This window comes from Heterocephalus glaber, unplaced genomic scaffold (genome assembly GCF_053883595.1).
Source record: "Heterocephalus glaber isolate CG9 unplaced genomic scaffold, H.glaber_assembly_v1.0 deba00001837, whole genome shotgun sequence".
Taxonomy (NCBI): domain Eukaryota; kingdom Metazoa; phylum Chordata; class Mammalia; order Rodentia; family Bathyergidae; genus Heterocephalus; species Heterocephalus glaber.
The window spans coordinates 344,445-359,474 of NW_028258493.1; the positions used below are offsets into that span (position 1 = coordinate 344,445).

General features: G+C 35.9%; 1 pseudogene; it reads right to left on the minus strand.

Annotated features, from left to right (window-relative positions):
• Positions 1–243: 243 nt before the first annotated feature.
• LOC147820599 (olfactory receptor 2T8-like) lies at positions 244–15,012 on the minus strand (annotated as a pseudogene).
• Positions 15,013–15,030: the final 18 nt, after the last annotated feature.

A 15,030-nucleotide genomic window follows, 5' to 3' on the forward strand; every position in this document is an offset into this window, starting at 1 on the left:
TTTATTTTTCTTATTTCAATCCCTGTATTAAGTGTATCTGGTAAATTTCTGCATTGTTTTTCTATTTTCCTGAAGTTTCTGGAATTCCCTTCAGATAATTGTTTAATTTATTTGTCTGATAGAACACAGCTGTCACTTTGTGGTCAGTCTTAGTGCCTTATTTTTTAATCCATTATATAATTTCCTGAATATTCTTGATGGTGTATACAAACATAATAAATAATTATGCATTCATTCTGTTCTTTACAAACTGTCTGTGTGCTTGATTTTCCTTAGTCGGCCATCCAGAGACTTTGAATACACTGCTGCTTGTGTCATCTCCACTCTGGCTTCTGCAATCCCTTTGGCACTAGAATGCCCTAAGCCAAAATTTCCTGGGGTGACTTCGGCTTCTATGCTGGCTGAAATCTCAGCCTGGATGCACCTGAGGGAAACCCAAAGAGTGTGCCCAGGCTATACAGGACCCAAGCTCAATTCATGTCCTGCTGACCCAGGCAGGGATGTCTCCACATTCCCTGTATGAGCAGGGTGGTTTCCTTACTGAAGTGGGAGGACAAAGAGATTGCAGCAAGGGTGGCAAGTCAGGACTGGACACATGGATGTCCAAGTGGCTCCAGGGGGCTGCTGAGCCTCACTCTGTGGTTCAGGTACACATGCATCTCCTAGCCAAAGGGGCTGCAGCCACACACTTTGGTGAGTAACCGCAGGACTGGTTCTACACCTGAACCCAGCAGCACACCTTCTTGTTCTGTTGCTCACTGTCAGTCTGCATGCTCAAAACCACACTCCAAGGACTTGGGCACCACAGTTTCATAATCTCCTAGCAAACTCCTGAGGAAACAAAGACAGATTTTTTCAACGCAAGAGGACAGATGTTTTGATGTGTAGAGATAAGAGTAGGTAACTGTTTTCCTCTATCTTACTGATATCCACTGTCAGTATCTTAAATTGCAACAAAAGAGCAATGACCTTGTTTATCTTTATTTGAGTTGGTATATGTCTTAGAAGTTCATACAATGTACATATAGGAAGCAACATTAAAAAAATCACATGACATAAATAATATATGCCATGTTAGTGAAAAAGTTCTGAGGTCACATATTAACATTTTTCTCACTTGTAACACTGAGAACAATGCTTTCTTCATGCTCTTTAAAAAATTTATATATATACTTTGGCAAAATGTTTATTAGTACAGTTTACATATACATAATGATAACACTCATCTTAGGGAATTTGCACCTGTATATGATAAATCTTGTCCTTCTTTTTCCCCATTCCTTCCTCTCAAGACCCCCTCCCCTCCCTATATAGAAAAACTTTGTTTCCATTTTTTCTCCTATTTTTACTTTTTTTTCCTTGTCACTTCCATCCTCTCTCCCTCCCTTTTGGGGTTCCTTTTTCTTCATGTCCCCTCCAGCATTTGTTGTTATTTGATTTCCTGATAATAGCCATTACTTCTGGAATGAAGTGAAATCTCAGAGTTGTTTTAATTTCCATCTCTCAAATGATAAGTGATGTTGAACACTTTTTCATATACATATTATGCCTTTATTTTTAACCTAGAAAGGTGATGACATTAATAACATTTAAAATTTCATGTTTTTATGATATATAAAACAGCCTAACTAGAATCATAATAAATAATACATTCTCAAAAAGTGTTGTATCTAAAAAGCAATTGCTCATTTAATTCTTAAATACTTCTTAGGAAACATATATAAACTTAACTTTTTAATATAATACTAAAGTAGGAAAGTTACAATATCTTTAAAAAGTTAAAAAGAATTTAGTTTCATAGTGAGAAGTGGAATCAAGTTTGCTGGTGTTTTAGGGTGACTTATTTTCCCAACCACCTTTTCAGGGATCCCTTGACTTTGTTGTTCCTCAGAGCGTAGATCATGGGGTTCAGCATAGGATGATGATGGCGTAGAAGGCTGACACCATCTTATCATGGTCAGCTAACCTGTAGGATTTGGGTTTCATGTAGATGAAGATGGCAGGGCCATAAAAGAGTCCCACCATGGCCAAATGGGAGGAGGAGGTGGCAAAGGCCTTCTGTTGAGTGAATGTGCAGGACAACAATGAGGATGAGGCTGTAGGGCATCAGGATGAGGGTCAAGAGAGTCAGTAGCATCAAGATGCAACAGATGTACATGACATTTTCAAAGACTGAGGTGTTGCTGCAGGCCAAGCACATCAGTGTAGGGGCCTCACAGAAGAAATTATCAGTGTCTCAAGCACTGCAATAGGTGAAGCTCAGGGTACAGCAGCTTGCATGAGCCCATCAGCTGCCCCCAGGAACCAAGAGCCCATGGTCATTTGTAAGCACAACTGCCAGCTCTTGAGGGTAGGGTATCTCCGAAGGGAGCAGACAGCCACATAGCAGTCATAGGACATGGCTGCCAAGAGGAAACTCTCCCCATGACCAGAGTGAGGGAGACAAAGATCTGCAGCCCACAGCCAGCTGGGGAGATGGATGTCTTCCCAGCAAGAAAGCCATCAGCCATCTTGGGAACAGTGGTGGAGACCAGCATGAAGTCCATGAGGGAGAGCTGGCTCAGTAGGAAGTACATGGATGTGTTCAGCTGGGAGTCCTGGTGAATCAGGAGAGCCAAGAGGGCATTGCCCAAGAGGGAAGCAATGGCTACAACCAGCACCAATGTGAAGAGGAAGTGGAGTCTCATGTGCCTAAAGAGTCACAGGAGAATGAAGTCTGTTGTGCTGTTGCTCTTCTCAATGGTTCCTACTGGTTGGATTCTGCAAATGGAAAAGCAGAGAAAAAGGTGGATTGTATCATCTAAAAGTCTTATTTCACAATTTGTTTATAGTTAATGGATATGTAATTGAAGGTATTATTCAAAATCCTTCCTCCTATCCAAGCTAAAGCATACTCCACACAGGAATATATTGGTAGAAAATTATGGATAAAAATATTTTTTAAACTTTTAGTTTTACCAAATAATTGACCTAATTTTATTCCTTTTTAAAATTACCCATTTTACCAGTATTGTGTTTTTGTTACATATGCCAGAACCAAAAACAATTGGAAAGAAATGCTGAATTAGAATTTTGTGATTTAGATTTGTTTGTATCACAGATGATTTTTTTTAACTTTATGAAACGTTAATATTTTCAAAATAATTTCCTCTTAAAAAATGAACATGAGTTAAATTCATTTCATTGTGTTTTCCAAAAAAAGAAAAACTGCATACAAGGACAAATGAAAGGAATTTCTTTCTTCCATCGATAATAACAGTATCCCAAATAATGAATTGAAGTTTCTTTATTTTTTCTCTCATTAAATATTTATTTGCCTGATTTTCAAAAGGTAATCCTGATTTTATAAATGCAAACATCTTTGTTCATTTCCTCCTGTACTGAAACTTTCGTCATTGGCTCATCCACTCCCCTTAAATAAAATAGAAAGTTCTTTCCTAAATTGGACTTGGTGTTATAGAGACATCTAGCATGTTACCCTGACTCTACTGCATTGGTTACCTACAGAAGCAAATGAATGTGAAAGAGATGCAGGAAAAGACTTTGATGCTGATAAATGCTGCACTGACCAGCAGGAGCTCCAGGGAGAAAGGAGGTTAAAAGATGAAAATAACATCAAAGTTTTCATCTCTGTGGAGCATCATCATTACTCACAAGCAATGAAATATACTTGAACAGAAAAACAAAATTTCAGATATTATAATTGCTACTTGACTTATTGTTTATTAAGTGATAAATTAATAAAATAGCCAAGTACAAAACAATATAAAAATCAGTAAATTTTCTATATACCAATAACAAATTGAAGGAAAATCCCATCAAAACAATCACATTCACAATAAACATTAAAAATTTACCAAGAAATAAATTTACTTGAAAAAGTGAAAGATGTCTACAATAAAAATTACAAAACACCACAGAAAGAAATTGAAGACAAAACAGAAAAAGGAATGATTCTCCATGTTCTGGGATTGGAGGAGTTAATATTGTTAAACTGTCCATCTTATTCAACCTGATCTACAGATTCAAAGTGAACTATAGATCCCTATCAAAGTTCAAATGTTATTCTTCACAATTTTAGGAAAACAGAGATCCTAAAATTTATACAGAAGCACAAAATAGTCTGAATACCCAAAGCAAAATGAGCAAAAAGAACAAAGCTGGAGGCATCATGATATCTCATTTTAATATTTTTGAAAAATTAATTTGCCTAGAAGACACAGTCAAGTTGACTAAGTGTACTAAAAGGAGTACAGCTTTATATGAAAAGTTGAATATGGTTGAAATATGTTATACATAAAATATAAGAGGTGATTTTTTTCAGTCCTTATCATTTTTTGTTTTGTACACTAATAACAAATATGTAAACTCATGAAGACCAAAAGGGCATGCAGCTGTCAGGACCAAATTCTGCTCTTCTCCTAGAAGAAAAATGCACAAAGGAAGGCAGTGCTTTGGTCCATAGGCAGGGCAGAAGACTTCTTTTGGGAAGGACAGTTCAGACTGATTTAGTTTAGTGCTTTAACCACATCAAGATCTTGAGGTCATTCCATAGAACATGCCTGGCCTTTTAATCCTCAAATCACAGAAGTAGTTCTGATTCCTTCTAATCTGAAAGGTGACTCTGTGAGTCCTCTGCTGCTACACAGATTAGGAGGCAGCAGAGCCCACTTCCTGCAGAGCTCTCTGTTTCATGTCAGGGCCCTGCAGAAGGGCAGTGCCAGTGGCAAAGTGCATGGCTGTGTTAACCACATGAGCAGTCGAGGTGGGGAGACACAGCAATGCATCTTATCCAAGCACTGCTGCAACAGCAGATTTTAGTCAGTGGGGCAGATTTTAGTCAGTGATCAGACAAGCACCAGAAATTCTATCAGCTCACATCTGTGCCACTCTACTCCAGCACTGCCTTCTGCTTGTTAGCTGCAGCAACTTTTTCTGTGCCTTATTTAAAGTATGTCATGTGTGGATGCTATGGGCTCCTGAGCCCTGGACTGTAGGCTACACTACACCTCTTATCATGGTGAATCATTACCATACCCACTTGTCCAGACAGAATGCCTTAACTGAAGAACAGCAGCCCTGGGATGTGAGATCCTGGGGTAGAAGCATTTCTCTGCAGTCAGCTATTCCAGATTAGAGTAATTACAGGAAGTGCACCACTGTTGATACATGCACAGGTTTAGTAAGTATAAGTAACATTATTTCCTACATGCAAAGTTTGGTATGAATTTTTGTACTTGCTAAAAATTGAAAACTATATCACAGGTAGAAAATAGTCATTGTTATCATTTTTCTATCTATGAGATGTGGGGCAAATTACTTAACCTTGCTGGTATTTTTTACTTACATGTATTAAATTGTAAATATATTAATCAATGAACTAAATGACCTTTTGCATATGAAAGAGTTTAAAATATTCGTCGTCATGTTACATATTTGAACATTTTAAAAAAAATTTTATTTTATTGATACATTTTAGGTAAACAATATACTGACATTCATCACTGGAAATTTGAAACTTTACTTAATATCTCTTGGTTCTTATTTTTCCCCCTTTCTCTGCCCACCCTTCAACCTCTCCATCCCTCCCTATTTGCAAAGACTTTTTTTCCATATTTTCATTTTCTCATATTAATTCCATTCCCTTCTTTCCTTTCCCCTACCCCTCACACTTCCCCTTCACCTTTGCTCCTTTTCTTCCTATTTCACATTATCTATTATACTTTTTCGTCTTTATTTACACTTTCAGTTTCTCACTCTAGAGAAACTATTCAGTATTTATACATGTGTGTTATATTTATTTTACTTAAGAGTATCACTTCAATGTGCATCCATTTAGCTATAAATGTCTCTAATTTATAATTTATCATGGCTGAGTAGTACTCCATTTTATTTTTTTAAAAAACCCACATTTTCTTTATGCAGTCTTCAATTCATGGATAATTTGGCTGCTTCAAAGTTTTCACTATTACAAATTGTGCTGTTATGAAAATGGAAGCACATATATCACTGTGGTATGATTCTTTTAATTCTTTGGGGAAGGTACCCAGCAGGGGAATAGCTGGGTCAAATAGGACTTCCAGTCCTAGTTCTTTGAGGTATCTCCATACTGATTTCCACAGTGGTTGCACCAGTCTACACTCCCACCACCAGTGTAACAGGGTTCTTCTTTCCCCACAGCCCAACCAGCATTTGTTATTGGTTGATTTCATGATAGCAGCCATTCTTTCTGGAGTAGGGTGGAATCTCAGCATTGTTTTCATTTGCATCTCTCCAATGAACAGTGATGGTGAACATTTTTTCGTATGTTTATTTGCCATTTCTAATTCTTTGTCTGAGAAATGTCTGCTCATTTCAGATGCCCATTTTTGGATTGGGTCTTTAAATTTGGGAGGTCTTATTTTTTTAAGTTCTTTATAGATTCTTGATAGTAGACGTTTGTCTGAGGAACAGCAGGTGAATACTGTTTCCCACATTGTGGGTTGTCTCTTCACACTGCTGGTGGTTTCTCTTGCTGTTGAGAAACTTTTTAATAAAAAGAGATCCCACTTGTTGAATGTTTGTGCTAGTTCATGGGCAACTGAGGTTTTATTCATAAAATCTTTTCCTACTCCAATGTCTTCAAGAGTTTTACCTAACCACTGTTCCAGCTGGTTCAGCATTTCTATTTTAATATTTAGATCTTTAATCTATTTTGATTTTAGTTGAGTGCATGTTGAGAGATATAGGTTAAGTTTTAATCTTTGGCAAGTTGAAACCCAAATTTTCCAGCACCATTTATTAAAGAGGTTATCTTTCCTCCAGTGAGGGTGTTTGGCTCCTTTGTTGAACACGAGTTGTCTGCGTGTGTCTGGAGTTGTTTCTTCATCTTCCAACCTGTTTCACCGGTCCTCCAGTCTGTTTCTTTGACAGCACCATGCTGTTTTTATCACAGTAGCTTTGTAGTGTAGTTTCAAGTTGGGAGATGTGATACTCCCTGCCATATCTCTGTTACCTAGAATTGCTTTTGCTATTCTGGGTCTCTTTATGTTCCAAATGAATTTTTGGATTGCTTTCTCAAGGTGGGTGCAGTATGCTGCTGGGATTTCAATTGGGATTGCCTTAATTCTATGTAGCAGCTTTGGAAGTATGGCCATTTTCACTATGTTGATCTTTCCTACTAAAGAGCAGGGGATATCTTTCCATTTTCTGATATCATCTTCAATCTCTCTTTTCAGAGTGCTATAGCTTTCAGAGAAGAGGTCTTTGATTTCTTTTCTTAAGTTGATTCCTAGGTATTTCAGTTTTTTGGATGCTATTGTGAAAGGAATTGTTTGCCCTATTTCCCTCTTATTGAGTTTGTTGTTCATGTAGCAGAAAGTTTTGATTTTTGTTTGTTAATCTTATATCCAGCTACATTACTGAATTTGGTTATTAAGTCTAGAAGACTTTTGGTAGAGTTCTTGGGGTCTTCTATATACAGCATCATGTCATCTGTAAATAATGACAGACTTTTTCATTTCCTATCTTTATTCCTTTTATTTCTTTCTCTTGTAAAATTGTGATGGCTAATGTTTCCAAAGCTATATTGAATTGAATGGTGATAGTGGACACCCTTGTCTTGTTCCTGATTTTAGTGTGAAGGATTTCAGTTTTTGATCATTTAGTATGATACTGACTGTTGGTTTTTTATAGATGGCTTTTATAATATTGAGGTAGAAACTGTCTATTCCAATTTTTGATAGGGATTTTATCATAAATGAGTGTTGGATTTTGACTAATTCTTTTTCTACATCAATTGAGACGATCATGGGATTTTTGTCCTTGGATCTATTGATATAATGTATTGCATTTGTAGATTTGCATATGTCGAACCATCCCTGCATCCCTGGTATGAATTCCACTTGGTCAGGGTGTATGATCCTGTAGATGATCTTCTGCATTCTATTTTCCATTAACTTATTAAGGATTTTTGCATCTATGTTCATGAGTGAGATTGGTCTATAGTTTTCTTTTTCAGTTGGGTCTTCCTCTGCTTTGGGGATCAAGGTGATGCTTGCTTCCAGGAATGTATTTAGGAGTATTGCTTCCCTTTCTATTTCATTGAAGAGTTTAAACAGTAGTGGCAGTAGTTCCTCCTAAATGTCTTTTAGAATTCAGTAGTGATGCCATCAGCAACTGGGCTTTCTTAGTTGGTATGTTTTAATTACATTTTCAATTTCATTGATTGATATTGGGTTGTTTGGAATTTTTAGGTCTTCTTTGTTCAAACTTGGTAATTCATATGTATCTAGGATTCTGTCCATTTTATCTGTTTTCCCATCTTATTGGCATATAGATTCTCGAAGCAGGTATTGATGATCCTCTGGATTTCTGAGTGTTCAATGTAATTTTAACCTTTTCATTCCTAATTGCATGGATTTGGGCCTTTTTGTTCCTTTTTCTGATAAGGGTGGCTAAGGGTTTGTCAATTTTGTTAATTCTTTCAAAGAACGAACTCTTGGGTTCATTGATTTTTTGTATCTTTCCCTTTATCTCCATTGCATTGATTTCTCCTCTGATCTTTATAATTTCCTTCCTTGTATGAGCTTTGGGTTTGCCCTGCTCTCCTTTTTCTAGAAGCTTGAGTTTCAGCATCAGGTTGTTTAATTGGGCTTGATTTGTTTTCTTAATATGAGAATTCACTGCTATGAATTTACCTCTTAAGACTTCTTTCACTGTGTCCAAAAGATTCTGATATGTTGTTTGGGATTATCATTTAACTGTGGAACTGTCTCATTTTTTCTTTAGTTTCCTTTGTGACCCATTGGTTATTCAGATGTGTGTTGTTCAATTTCTATGTGTTTATGAAATTTTTGCAGTTTCTTTTGCTACTGATCTCTAATTTCATCTCACTATGGTCTCACAGTATACAGGGGACAATTTCAATTTCTTTCTACTTACTTAAGCATATTCTATGAGTGAATATGTGGTCTATTTTGGAGAACAATGCATGTGCAACTGAAAACAATGTATATTCTTATTTGGTGGGGTGGAACACTCTGTAAAGATCTGTTAAGTATATTTGTTCCAGAGTTTGATTGAGTTGTAATATTTCATTACTTATTTTTTGTCTAGTTGATCTATCTATTTGAGACAGTGGGGTATTGAGGTCCTCCACTATTATTGTAATAGTGCCTATATGGCTTTTCATGCCTGTTATTATTTGTTTTATATAGTTTGGTGCACTAGTGTTTGGTGCACAGATATTTATGATTATCATCTCTTCCTCTTGGATTGTTCCTTATACAGGGATGTAATGTCCTTCTTTGTCTCTCTTAATTAGTGTTGGCTTAAATTCCACTTGATCTGCAAAGAGGATAGCTACTCTTGCTTTTTTTTTTCCAGTTCGTGTTCCATGGAGTATTGTTTTCCACCCTATAAGTTTCAATCTATGAGTTTCTTTTTGAATTAAATGTGTTTCTTGTATGCAGCATATTGTTGGATCTTGCTTCTTGACCTATTATGCCAGTCTATTTCTTTTGACTGGTGAATTGAGACCATTATCATTGATGATTATAACTGATATGTATTGAGTTATCACTGTCATGACTTTTTTTTTGTTGGATTCTCCCCCTTTGCTTTTAATTTCTTGTCATGCCCAGTAGATTTATTCTGCCTGGCTTCCTGGGGTGGTGATCTTCTTTGTCTTTTCCTAGGATATTTTCAAAATTTGTTTGGAGTACTGGTTTGGTATTCTTGAAGTTCCTAAGGTGCTCTTTCTCATGAAAGTATCTTATTTCACCACCAATTTTGAAAGATAGTTTTGCAGGATACTTCAATCTGGGTTGGAGACTGTTTTCCTTTTTGGTTTGGAATACATCACTCCAAGCTCTTTGTGCCTTGAGGGTCTGCATTGACAAGTCTGCTTTGATTCTGATGGGCTTTCCTTTGTATGTGACTTGATTCTTTTCTCTAACAGCTTGTAGAACTTTGTTCTTCTGTTGGGTTTCTGGAATCTTAACATTATGTGTGTATGTGTAGTTTTGTTTTTTTTTTTGATCAAGAGCAGTTTGAGTCTATTACATGTCACTTATCTGTATGTCAAGTTCTTTTCCCCTGCTTGGGAAGTTTTCTGCCATCAGTTCTGTGAAGTTTTTTTTTTCTGTCATTTTTACACTCTCCTGTTTCTTCATTTTTTCTGATCAGTCTTATGTTATTCTTCTTTGCATCATCTAGCAGCTGCTGGAATGATTTCTCATGGTCCCTTACTATTTCAATGGAATTTTTCTTTTGCTGTTCACTAATTGCAATCTTATCTTCTATATCTGAAATTCTGTCCTCACATTGGGCCAGCCTGCTGTGTAGACTTTCAATAGAGTTTTTAATCGCCTGGAAAGCTGTTTGCATCTGTTTTATGGATTCCATGTGTTTGCTATGTTAGGATTCCATCATGTTCCTCAGCTCTTCTCTAGATTTATTTATCATGCCTTGCAGTATGAGCACAATCTCTGCTGTTATCTGAGAAATTATTTCTCATTTCACTTTTTCCAGATCCTCTTTTGTTGTCAATTCAGGGACTCCAGGTGGTTGAGTATCAAATTGTTCCATCTTGATGCCCTTTGGGATTGGTTTAGGTGATCTGGAAGTCTGGTTTTGAGACTTGTTTATGTGTCTTCCCATTTCAGTCGGGTGGCGTGTGCTGCTGGCTCCCATGCAGCTCACTTCCTCTGTGCTGGGAATGGTGTTAAGGTGGCCTGGAACCCTCCTCTGCACCAGGAGCCTGAACAACTTTTAAAAAATTTTTAATTTAACTTTTTAGTCTAGATTATATGTTGCTATTATTTCCCTAGAAGCTTGAAAGATAAAGCATAATGTGTGAATTTGGGGATCTGACCAAGGGATATGCAATATGAACTTGCATTCTTTCATCTGAAAAGAATGAACTCCACATTCTAAAGGTTATAATTTTCAGAATGAATGTTTCTAGTTTAGAGTTAGAAATAGAGGAATACATAAAGGGATGTAAGGGAGAGAAAAATGTGTAGAACACAAAAATAAATGCATAATATTGATACACACAAATCTGAGCAACAATGAAATAGTATTTTTCTTTGGAGCCATGCTTCTGAAAATGTAGCAAATAAATAAATAAATAAATAAATAATCTGTAGTTTTGAGAATTGCTACAAATAGTATTTAATAAATTTTACTTTGTAGAACTCCATAGCAGTCACCTGATTTATTAGGAAATCAATACGCATATAATACTTCATTACTGTTCATGTATAAAGCTACTACAGGTTCATAATGTTTGCTATGTTACCCAAAACCATTTTTACAAGGCTTTTAGGTCATTATGAACAAATTGCTGTATTTATTTGATATTTGAAACATTTCTCAATTAAAGTGCTAAGTTAACTCTGAAAATTATGAAAAAGTGGACAGATGAATATGGGTAATTTTTTAAACTTAATTTGGAGAGTGAAGTTTTAAGCCATTAAGTAGGATAGCTGTTATGTGAATAAAATATTTTTGAAAATTCTGGCACCCAAATAGTAAAAGTATTGAAATTGCAGTAGTCATGAAAAATGACCTGTGTTTTCAAGTATGTATAGAGAAGATTGTTATTAAGTTACCTACCTTCATCAGAAAGAAGATTTTGAGATATGAAGAGGTAAAAATCCTCAAATCTCTTCAAGATAAGTGCCCTGAAATGGACAAGAAAAGACATGGGGTGTGTGTGTGGGGGGGTTGTACTGTTGCCTTTCTCTTTTTTCCTGTTTTCTTTTTTAATTTTATTAATGTATTTTTATTAGTATATATTTACAAGTAATGGAAATAAGTCTCTTTTGAACCAATCAGAAGAAAATTTTCCCTACCGAGGACAAGGAATATTTTTTTTAGTTCTATATAGATCAGAAAGAAAGACTCATTTTAATTTTTCTGGCTGTTGTTTAGAGGCACTAGAGTTTCATTCAACAATCTCTGTTTGCTCTCCTTTTACCTCTTTCCTTACACAAAGAAACTGTCTCTATTTACTCAAGGTATTGACATAGTACAGTGAATATATAGCCACAGGAGGGCTGGGGATTTTGCCCAGTGATTCTGCTGCCTGCCTCACAAGCACAAGGGCCCAATTTCAATCTCCAGTACCAAAAAACAAAAAATAGCCACAGGATTCATTTTTTAAAAAAATCCATCACTATGAGCATGATCATTTGACTGAATTGGTTTTAAAGAAGAGTTTTTGACCTTATGTTTCTGTATGTACATAAGCTCCATCTTATATGTTCAAAACTTGATATGGACAATTGAGAGTCTTTAATTCTCTAACATTTGTTTGATACAATTTTACAAAGATATTTGCAGTTAAAAATTCACATGACTTCCTAAAATATTAGAAAATAAATCTCCCCCAAATTAGACTCATCTTTGTAGGAGGGAATTGTCTTCAATGAAATCTATATGTGTATGGCAGTAGCTCTCTACCGTAGGTTGATTCTGAATGTTTGCTTTGATGAATCCAGTGGATACCACTCTGTGCTTTTGGCCTCCTGCATATTCAGTGAAAAGTCCTATATGACCACTGAAAGTTTCCTATATCTAAAAATTACTTTTCTGTGAAAATAGCACTTTAAAGATGAAATACCTTAGCCAAGGGAACACAGATATAAACGCTTTATATGGGTAAATGAATCCAATATAGTAATGTAACACCCTGGTTCTGCTAAAGCAAAAGGTCTGTGGATGAAAAGGTGAAAAATTGTGGCACTATTAGGCATAGCAAATTCAATGAATTGTGAAAAGGGCTAACTAGGATTCTGCTAATTGATAATCACTGAGTTCAGTAAATGTGACAAAAGCACATTAAAGAAAGAGGTAGTTTAATTTTCTGATATTATACAATGATTACAAAAATATTTTATTAAGCATCTCTATGTGCTGGTGAATATGCCCCATATTATAAATATGTTTACATGCATTTTATCTAACCCTAACTCTAACCCTAACCCCAATCCTAACCCTAACCCTAACTTGATGACTGAGGTTGCTTCTCTGTCAGGGATGGTGCTGGAATGTTAGGCAAAAACAGGATATGTGGCTATATTTTAATGTTAGTGTAGGGGAACTCAGATACGCAAATAGATGCTGAGAAGACACTCATGAGATACACTATCCATAACAGATTTGATCTCACATTCCTGCATATTTATTGCTTCTTAATAATAAAACTAGTTCTAGAAGTTAATCTGTTGCTGTCATATTGATTCTAAAGATCTTCTGAAAACAATTTCTTCTATTAAATTTTTCTTTGCAAATTAGCATAGATCAAACAATGATGAAATACAAGTTGCTCCAACATGGCTCAGGATACTGCTTTAACTGCCATAAAACATATTTGCTATAACTTTAATAAGTATGAGTTTTGTGGCATTTCTGTTACAATAGAGATGTGTGAGATAAAGTTTGGGACTTTACCATTGCTAAAGCACAGTGGGGAGTCATCCTCCAGTGGCAGTTATCACCTCTCCATCTCCAGATCATCCCACCACACTGATCCAAAACTCTGTATGCATTAAGTCTGTCTCCACTTCTCTCCACTCACTCAGCCCATAGCACCCACCATTCCACCACCTCCACTTCCTAAAATGCATCCATGCAGTGTTTGTCCTCCTGTGGTGGGCTCATTTCACTTAGTGTGACATCATCAGTGCTCCTCCATGTTGAAACATGTACCAACATGCATTCCCCTTAAGAGACGAAATAATATTCCCTGGGTATGCATACCACATTTTTTTGTGGATTCCTTTATAGATTAAGAATTAAGGTGTTTCTGCCTGTGTCTATTGTGAATTATGCAGATATGAAAATGGGCATAGAAATAGCTGTTTGAGTGTCTGCATTACCTCCCAGGCATACACGGCAAAGGTGGAATTACTACTTCATATTCAAGTTTTGTTTCATTTTTTAGGCATCATGGCATTATTTTCCACAATTGGCAGCATCATTTGAAATGACTACAAAAAAGGGAAAAAGATTTACAACTATTCCATATCCTATTCACAAAATATTTTGTTTTATTTGTTTGCTAAAGAATTTTTTCCTACTGATTATGCAAATATATCTCATTATGATTTGCCTTTACATTTGCCAAGTGATGAATGACCCTGGCATCTTTTAAAGTGGATGTTATCACCTTGATGCCTGCTCTCTATCATATAGAGCACTATTCATGTTCTGAGGGAGTTGGGGAAAGAGAACATATGTAGATTAACATTCAAACTCAAGAGAAGGAGCTACTAGGACTATGTCAAAGAGGTATGTGACAGAAAAATTACATTCCAGATTGCTAAGCAAAATAACATAATAATTACATTGATGTAAGTTTCACATGGGGATTATTGGACAAGGATCTCTAAAAAGGAAATATCCTTTTTATTAAAAGAGTGAGAGTTTGCTGAAATGTTACAATCAAATCTGAAGAAGTAAACATGAATGCAAAAGACATTCCATGAGAGAATTAAAATTTTATTCATGATATGGATCTATAATGTACATTTACTTTCATTTTCTATACAAGTGTTTTGAAAAATTTAACATCCAAATTTGATGGTTTTCTAAGTTCACTAGGGAAAATAAACCATTCACATTTTCTAGAAGTTTTAATAGAAATGTTATTGTTCTGCAAGTTTTTATATTTCTTAAAATGTTTTCAGTAGTACATGCTTCATAAAATATTAATTTCTCAGGAGGAAAATAATATTAATTTTTTAAAAAATAGGTAAGTTGACTGTGGATTTTAAATTCTACAATTTAATGAATGATTCAGATGCTTTTAAGGATTTTTTCAAAATTGGCTAATTGGGATCTTTACCTATCACTGTTGTGTCTGTCTTCAGACAAATCATATGAGTGCACCATGGAAAATTACAATGAGACCTCTACCAACTTCATCCTCCTAGGCCTGTTCCCCCCATCAAGCCTTGGCTTTTTCCTCTTCACTCTCACTGTCACCATCTTCCTGATGGCCTGGGCTGGCAATCTGTGCATGGTCCTGCTCATTCTCCT